The 7,603-nt window shown below is 46.8% G+C and overlaps 1 pseudogene; it reads right to left on the reverse strand.

Annotated features, from left to right (window-relative positions):
• Window positions 1-5: 5 nt before the first annotated feature.
• Window positions 6-1,060, reverse strand: LOC126767306 (uncharacterized; annotated as a pseudogene).
• Between the last annotated feature and the right edge of the window lie 6,543 nt (window positions 1,061-7,603).

The raw sequence follows: 7,603 nt of genomic DNA on the forward strand, positions 1-7,603 counted from the left end.
AAACGATTTCGCGATTGCAAATACCAAGAGACACCGAAAACAATTAGAATTACAGCGATTAAAGTGAATGACACCGGCACCACCACAACAGACAATTGCGATTGCACTTTTGCTTCGTATATATTAATTGTGACCTGATTCAGCTTCTCCGACACTTCATTGCGTATGAAAAACAAAACTGCGCGTGTAATTGTATTCGCATTTTTCGAGTGGGAAATAGTAACGGCAAGTCTCGTTGCCGGTGGCATTATATGGAGCTTTGAAGACCTGAATACACATCTCCAGTGAAGGTGAGCCTTTGCAATTCACTTGTAGGCGCATCATATCATCGCGTTGTAACCAATTTTGACCTTATCCTTGAAGTCCGAAACGGAAGCTTTTGATTCCACGTAATGTTTAAACAGGCCGGTTAGATTTTTGGGACCATGTCCAATTAATTGCCCAGTGACACAATTGTAGGGTGGTTCGCCATCCATCAGCAGTGGCGACATAAGAATGGGTAAATCGACTTTTTTGGATGCTGCTTTTGTTGTAGTGTTCAAAGTAACGGCATCGTGTGTCTGATCAGTCACAGTAGTGTTGACAGTCATTGTTTGCTGCGCAGGTAGTGACGTTGATGGTATCGGTGCAGCTGCACCGCGACGTCGCCTTTGTCTTGGCGCCAGAGTAGTGGGATTTATTGTTGGAGTTTTTGTTGTTGTATCATTGTTCGGTTTATGGGTGGTGGTGGTTGTTGCAGGCGTGGTTTTAGGCATTGGTGTTGTTGTTGTTGTCGTTATTGTAGTTATAGGTTCAGGTGGTTTCTCGAAACTTGCCACGACCAAAGCTTCAATTTTATAATATTGATCAGGTTCAGTATACTGCGCTACGTAACTAAGTCCATTGATAAACACCAATATGTACAATTTCTGAACCAATAAGTGTGTACTTCGTAGGCTTTGTCCGCGATTAACTTGGCATCGTTTGGCCGCAACTGTATTGTGTGATTGACCGGCTTTGCGGTAGAAATAAAATGTTTTCTTGGTGGTTTGCAGCAGTAGTATCGTTTTTGCAGAAACATTCCCTAAAAAGAAATCAATGGTTGTGCGCTTATTGGGAGGATGGGTTTGGAAGACCTGTCGCCACGCCAGAAACGAAAAACACCCTCACACTTCCGGTCTTTGACCAAGTATCCCTCTGGGTAGCCTAAGAACATCCGTTCGAAGGCGAGCTAAAGTGAAGGCAGATTCCCCCCCCTTTTGCAGGATGACCATGAGCAAACGAAATAAGGCAAACTAAGGACGAATTGAGGGGCATGCACCTGGAATGCCCGGTCCCTTAATTGGGAAGGTGCCGCTGCCCAGCTGGTTGATGTCCTCGTAAAGACAAAGGCTGACATCACCGCCGTCCAAGAAATGCGATGGACGGGACAAGGACAGAGACGAGTAGGTCCTTGTGACATTTACTACAGTGGTCATATAAAGGAGCGCAAGTTTGGTGTAGGATTCGTGGTGGGAGAGAGACTCCGTCGCCGAGTACTATCATTCACTGCGGTGAATGAACGTCTAGCCACAATCCGCATCAAAGCGAGGTTCTTCAACATATCGCTGATTTGCGCCCACGCCCCGACGGAAGAGAAGGACGATGTGACCAAAGATGCCTTCTATGAGCGCTTGGAGCGCGCTTATGAGAACTGCCCCGCCACGATGTCAAAATCGTGCTTGGCGACTTTAACGCAGAAGGTATATTTGGCACTACCGTCGGTAAATTCAGCCTCCACGACGAAACATCCCAAATGGGTTGAGGCTGATTGACTTCGCCGGGGCCGAAATATGGTTATCTGTAGTACTAGATTCCAGCATAAGAAGATTCATCAAGCTACCTGGCTGTCTCCGGATCGAAAAACTACCAACCAGATCGATCATGTTGTGATAGACGGAAGACACGTCTCCAGTGTTTTAGATGTGCGTGCGCTCCGAGGTCCTAACATCGACTCGGACCACTATCTTGTTGCAGCTAAGATTCGCACCCGCCTCTGTGCAGCAAAAAACGCGCGCCACCAAACACAAGGAAGGTTCGACGTCGAGAAGCTGCAATCACAACAGACAGCCGAACGATTTTCTACTCGGCTTGCACTCCTGCTCTCTGAGAGCACTCGTCAACAACTCGGTATAAGGGAACTGTGGGACGGCATTTCAAACTCCTTACGTACAGCTGCAACCGAAACCATTGGTTTTCGGAAAGTGCAAAAAGAACAGCTGGTACGACGAGGAGTGCCGTGTCGCAGCGGAGAGAAAACAGGCTGCCTACCTCGCAACGTTACGATCGACCACTACACGTGCGGGATGGGATAGATACCGAGTATTGAAGAGGGAAGCGAGACGCATTTGTAGACAGAAGAAGAAAGAGGCTGAAATGCGTGAGTACGAAGAGCTTGATAAGCTGGCCGACAGGGGTAATGCTCGAAAATTCTACGAAAAAATGCGGCGGCTTACGGAAGGTTTCAAGACCGGAGCGTATTCCTGTAGAACCCCCAAAGGTGATCTAGTCACTGATGCCCAGAGCATACTTAAATTATGGAGGGAACACTTCTCCAGCCTGCTGAATAGCAGTGAACGCACAACGCCAGGAGAAGGCGAATCCGATTTCCCAATCGATGACGATGGAGCAGACGTTCCATTACCCGACCATGAAGAAGTTCGAATAGCAATTGCCCGCCTGAAGAACAACAAAGCGGCAGGGGCCGACGGATTGCCGGCCGAGCTATTCAAACACGGCGGCGAAGAACTGATAAGGTGCATGCATCAGCTTCTTTGTAAAATATGGTCGGACGAAAGCATGCCCAACGATTGGAATTTAAGTGTGCTATGCCCAATCCCATAAAAAAGGAGACCCCACAATCTGCGCCAACTACCGTGGGATTAGCCTCCTCAACATCGCATATAAGGTTCTATCGAGCGTATTGTGTGAAAGATTAAAGCCCACCGTCAACAAACTGATTGGACCTTATCAGTGTGGCTTCAGACCTGGAAAATCAACAACCGACCAGATATTCACCATGCGCCAAATCTTGGAAAAGACCCGTGAAAGAATAATCGACACACCACCTCTTCGTCGATTTCAAAGCTGCTTTCGGCAGCACGAAAAGGAGCTGCCTTTATGCCGCGATGTCTGAATTTGGTATCCCCGCAAAACTAATACGGCTGTGTAAACTGACGTTGAGTAACACCAAAAGCTCCGTCAGGATCGGGAAGAACCTCTCCGAGCCGTTCGATACCAAACGAGGTTTCAGACAAGGCGATTCCCTATCGTGCGACTTTTTCAACCTGCTTTTGGAGAAAATAGTTCGAGCCGCAGAACTAAATAGAGAAGGTACCATCTTCTATAAGAGTGTACAGCTGTTGGCGTATGCCGATGATATTGATATCATCGGCCTCAACACCCGCGCCGTTAGTTCTGCTTTCTCCAGGCTGGACAAGGAAGCACAGAAAATGGGTCTGGCAGTGAACGAGGGCAAGACGAAATATCTCCTGTCATCAAACAAACAGTCGTCGCATTCGCGACTTGGCACTCACGTCACTGTTGACAGTCATAACTTTGAAGTCGTAGATAATTTCGTCTATCTTGGAACCAGGGTAAACACCACCAACAATGTCAGCCTAGAAATCCAACGCAGGATAACTCTTGCCAACAGGTGCTACTTCGGACTGAGTAGGCAATTGAGAAGCAAAGTCCTCTCTCGACAAACAAAAACCAAACTCTATAAGTCACTCATAATTCCCGTCCTGCTATATGGTGCAGAGTCTTGGACGATGTCAACAACGGATGAGTCGACGTTGCGAGTTTTCGAGAGAAAAGTTCTGCGAAAGATTTATGGTCCTTTGCGCGTTAGCCACGGTGAATACCGTATTCGATGGAACGATGAGCTGTACGAGATATACGACGACATCGACATAGTTCAGCGAATTAAAAGACAGCGGCTACGCTGGCTAGGTCATGTTGTCCGGATGGACGAAAACACTCCAGCTCTGAAAATATTCGACGCAGTACCCGCCGGGGGAAGCAGAGGAAGAGGAAGACCTCCACTCCGTTGGAAGGACCAAGTGGAGAAGGACCTGGCTTCGCTTGGAATATCCAATTGGCGCCACGTAGCGAGAAGAAGAAACGACTGGCGCGCTGTTGTTAACTCGGCTATAATCGCTTAAGCGGTTTCTACGCCAATTAAGAAGAAGAGATATAATTCTTATCGACTTTTAATGAGACACGATAATCACCAGGCTTGCTTGTATTCATCGGATATGTTACGGACCAATTGCTGTAGGGATATTTGGTATTGATTTTAACATTATTAGCAGCTGGTGTATTATCCTCCCAGTTGAACATGTAATCTCCCGTACTCGCGACTTGACCATCATCGTAAAGCACAGCACTGAAATTTACAGTGCCACCAATTACTGACGATCTTGTACTTTTTATTTCAACATAATCAGCCGTTGATTTGGCGATGTCTTAGCAAGTATGCAAGCGAATTAGATAATTAGATGCGGGAGAACGATTGACGACTGGTATGACACGTATGTATCAGCGCACGGATCGAATCAAAAAGAGGCTTTTTCGCCGTCCGCCAGTTCCTTTTGTTGATTGTGTTTGGTGTCCTCATGTGTGGTGCGAAAGGTGTGGTGTAGATGATGATGCGTTGAGTTGTTGTATGTAGTGTGTGATAAGAAGATGATGTTTTTTTTTTTATTTTATTTTTTTTTTTTTTAAGTAGGAGGAAGTATCAAAAGCCGAAGTGCGGAACTTTAATCCGCTAAACCTAACCTACTCCCAACTCCAGACTCTCCCACGGAACCACCTGATTAGGTATTACTTCGTGGGAGTGATAAGACAATAAAGTCTCCTCTGTGGCACGGACTGACAGACGCCTTTTCTGTTCTATATGTCTAAGTTTTGTCATGATTGACGCTGCCGCTTCGCTGACAGCATTCCAGTTCTCAGTGGACTGGCATATAAGTGTCGTCAAATTTTCCACCGCAAAACTACCACCGAGTGTAGTTTTAAGTTTTTCCCTTGTACTTAAAAAGCGAGGGCAATAAAAGAATACATGTTCGGAGTCTTCTGATGATATGAGCAAGACTTCTGTCTTTTGCTCAGCCAGTTCTAAACTCTTTGAGGAGAACCATTGGCGCAGACCGTTTATGCACTCATTGCATTTGCTCCCGAGGTCGTCGAGGTGTTTAGCAACTGCTACCACAATAAGGTCGTCTGCGTATGCAACTAATTTAATAGCTTCCTCTTGGTGTCTGCTTAGCACCCCATCATACATTATATTAAGGGGGCCTAGTACCGAGCCTTTCGGTACTCCACTCGAAATTGAGTAGCTCTTTGTGCCTTCATCTGTATCGTATAATAGTCGCCTGTTTTCAAAATAACTTATGACAATTTCCATAAGATATTGAGGAGCACGTATTTCATCCTGAGCTTTGATTATGTTTGTCCACTTTGCTGAGTTAAAGGCATTTTTCACATCCAGGGTGATCAGCGCACAATATTTTTTTTTTCCTCCTTTCCATCGCTTGCCACTTACTGCGCATTTCGCTGTGTCAACGACATCGTATAGTACGTCAATGGTGGACCTCTTTTTCATAAAGCCGTATTGTCTTTCTGATAATCCGCCGGCTTTCTGGATTGCTATCTCCAAGCGGTTTCTAACTATGCTTTCATATACTTTGCCAGTAGTGTCAAGCATACATAGAGGTCGATATGAAGATGGTTCCTCCGGAGGCTTTCTTGGTTTAGTAGAACCAATCGCTGGACTTTCCATGGGTCGGGAAATATTCCTTCTTTTAAGCACGCATTGTACATTTTCATGAATAATTTGGGTTTCAGAGTCATGGCTTCTTTTAGGGCTATGTTTGGAATGCCATCTAATACAGGCGCTTTGCTGCTTTTAATTTTTCCGGCTATGGCCAATATTTCTTCTTCACTAACTAGCAGTGGTGACTCCTCGACTTCGGTTAGAGGCTTAGCATAAGAAATACTGTCGTGTTTTGGAAACAAAGTTTCGACGACATTTCTCATAAAGGTTGCGTTTTTGGGTTGGTCGGCCTTATTCTTGAATTTTGATATACCGATTTTGTATGCTGTTCCCCAGGGGTCTTCATTTGCTTCCTCACAGAGTTTTTCAAAACATTTCTTTTTACTGCGACCGATGGCTGACTTCAGAAGCTTCTTTTGACTTTTAAATATATCCCTAAGACTGTTTTCATTTTCTTCACTCTGATTACGTTGTAGGCGGCGTCTAGCTGAGTTGCAGAGTTTTCTGAGCCCAGCTATTTCTTCATTCCACCAATACACTGGTCTTCGGTTGTTGTGGTGTGCTGTCCTACGCATAGTTGCGTCGCAAGCTGTGGACAATTTTTTTCGCACTGTGGATACCAAGTGCATGGTGTCTTCGCCTTGTATATTTTCTGAACTCCAGACCATCCCAAAAAGTTCGGCATCAAAGTCTTTTTGTTTCCAAGTTCGTTTTTGGCATGTGCTCCTGCTGCGGTGTTCCTTCCCTCCAGCATATGAGACTTCGGCAATAATAGCCATGTGGTCACTATTTGTAAATATATCCGACACCGCCCACTTAATGTGCCTACTAAGGGCATCGTTGGCGAACATGAGATCGATTTGGAGCCTTTGTTTCCTTTTTGAAATGTATTTTCCGTCCCGCTATTCATGATCGTAAGATTCGTTTAGCCGAGGAATTCAAGTAGTAGACGCCCACGGTGGTTTGTGCGCCTACTACCCCAAGCGGTCGACCACGCATTGAAGATGATGTGTTGATTGTGATGTGTATGTGTGGGGTGTAGTTATATTATATTAAGAGAGGGGTCAGGTGCTCATTTAGCCATCCCGGCCCCCCAAGGCGATTGTTTAGCCTGGAAGGCGCTACAACTGTTGCAGCTTTGCCACAACGCTGCTCAGACCCGTGGATCGACGGGGAGGCGGCCCACTCTGTCGACGCCGCACCGAAGTTCCACTCCGCTGGTGTATGACACGATCGGCGGGTGGAAGTCGAGATACGAGGCCGCGATGGTTGGGTGGCCGGTTCACTTCGCGTGACGAGCTGCGATGTGGCAGCGTGTGATGCGGCCGGTGACACGTTTGGCACAGCCCTCGTGACTCGCACTCTGGAGTAGTATTTATGTGCGACAGGCAGTTGAGGCAATGCCCGTGGGCCTGGGCAACTTGCTGCCGTTGCAAAGGTCGCATACCCCTAAATATTCCACACTGATGCAGACGATGGGTCTCCGAAGTCCTCGATGTGATCGGTGGTGGTCGGGTGCCACCACGAGGCGCGAATGCAAGTACCGCTGCAGGTGCGGTTACCGGTACAAGTGCCGGCGTTGTTGCCGGTGCGGTTGCTGGCGTAGTTGTCGAAGCAGCAGCCGATGCTGTTGCAACTACCGTTCGGGGCGCTGGTGCAGGCCAGTTGCGTGGCACATTGGTTACCGCCCGAGCTGTTGGCGTATTTGCAACTGGCGTATCTACATCCATGGTAATCTGTGGTAAATGAGATGGTTAATTATACATATCTGGCATATAAGTTGATATGGCAATCGTGCCACGATAT

Source organism: Bactrocera neohumeralis, unplaced genomic scaffold, assembly GCF_024586455.1.
Source record: "Bactrocera neohumeralis isolate Rockhampton unplaced genomic scaffold, APGP_CSIRO_Bneo_wtdbg2-racon-allhic-juicebox.fasta_v2 ctg5297, whole genome shotgun sequence".
Lineage (NCBI taxonomy): Eukaryota > Metazoa > Arthropoda > Insecta > Diptera > Tephritidae > Bactrocera > Bactrocera neohumeralis.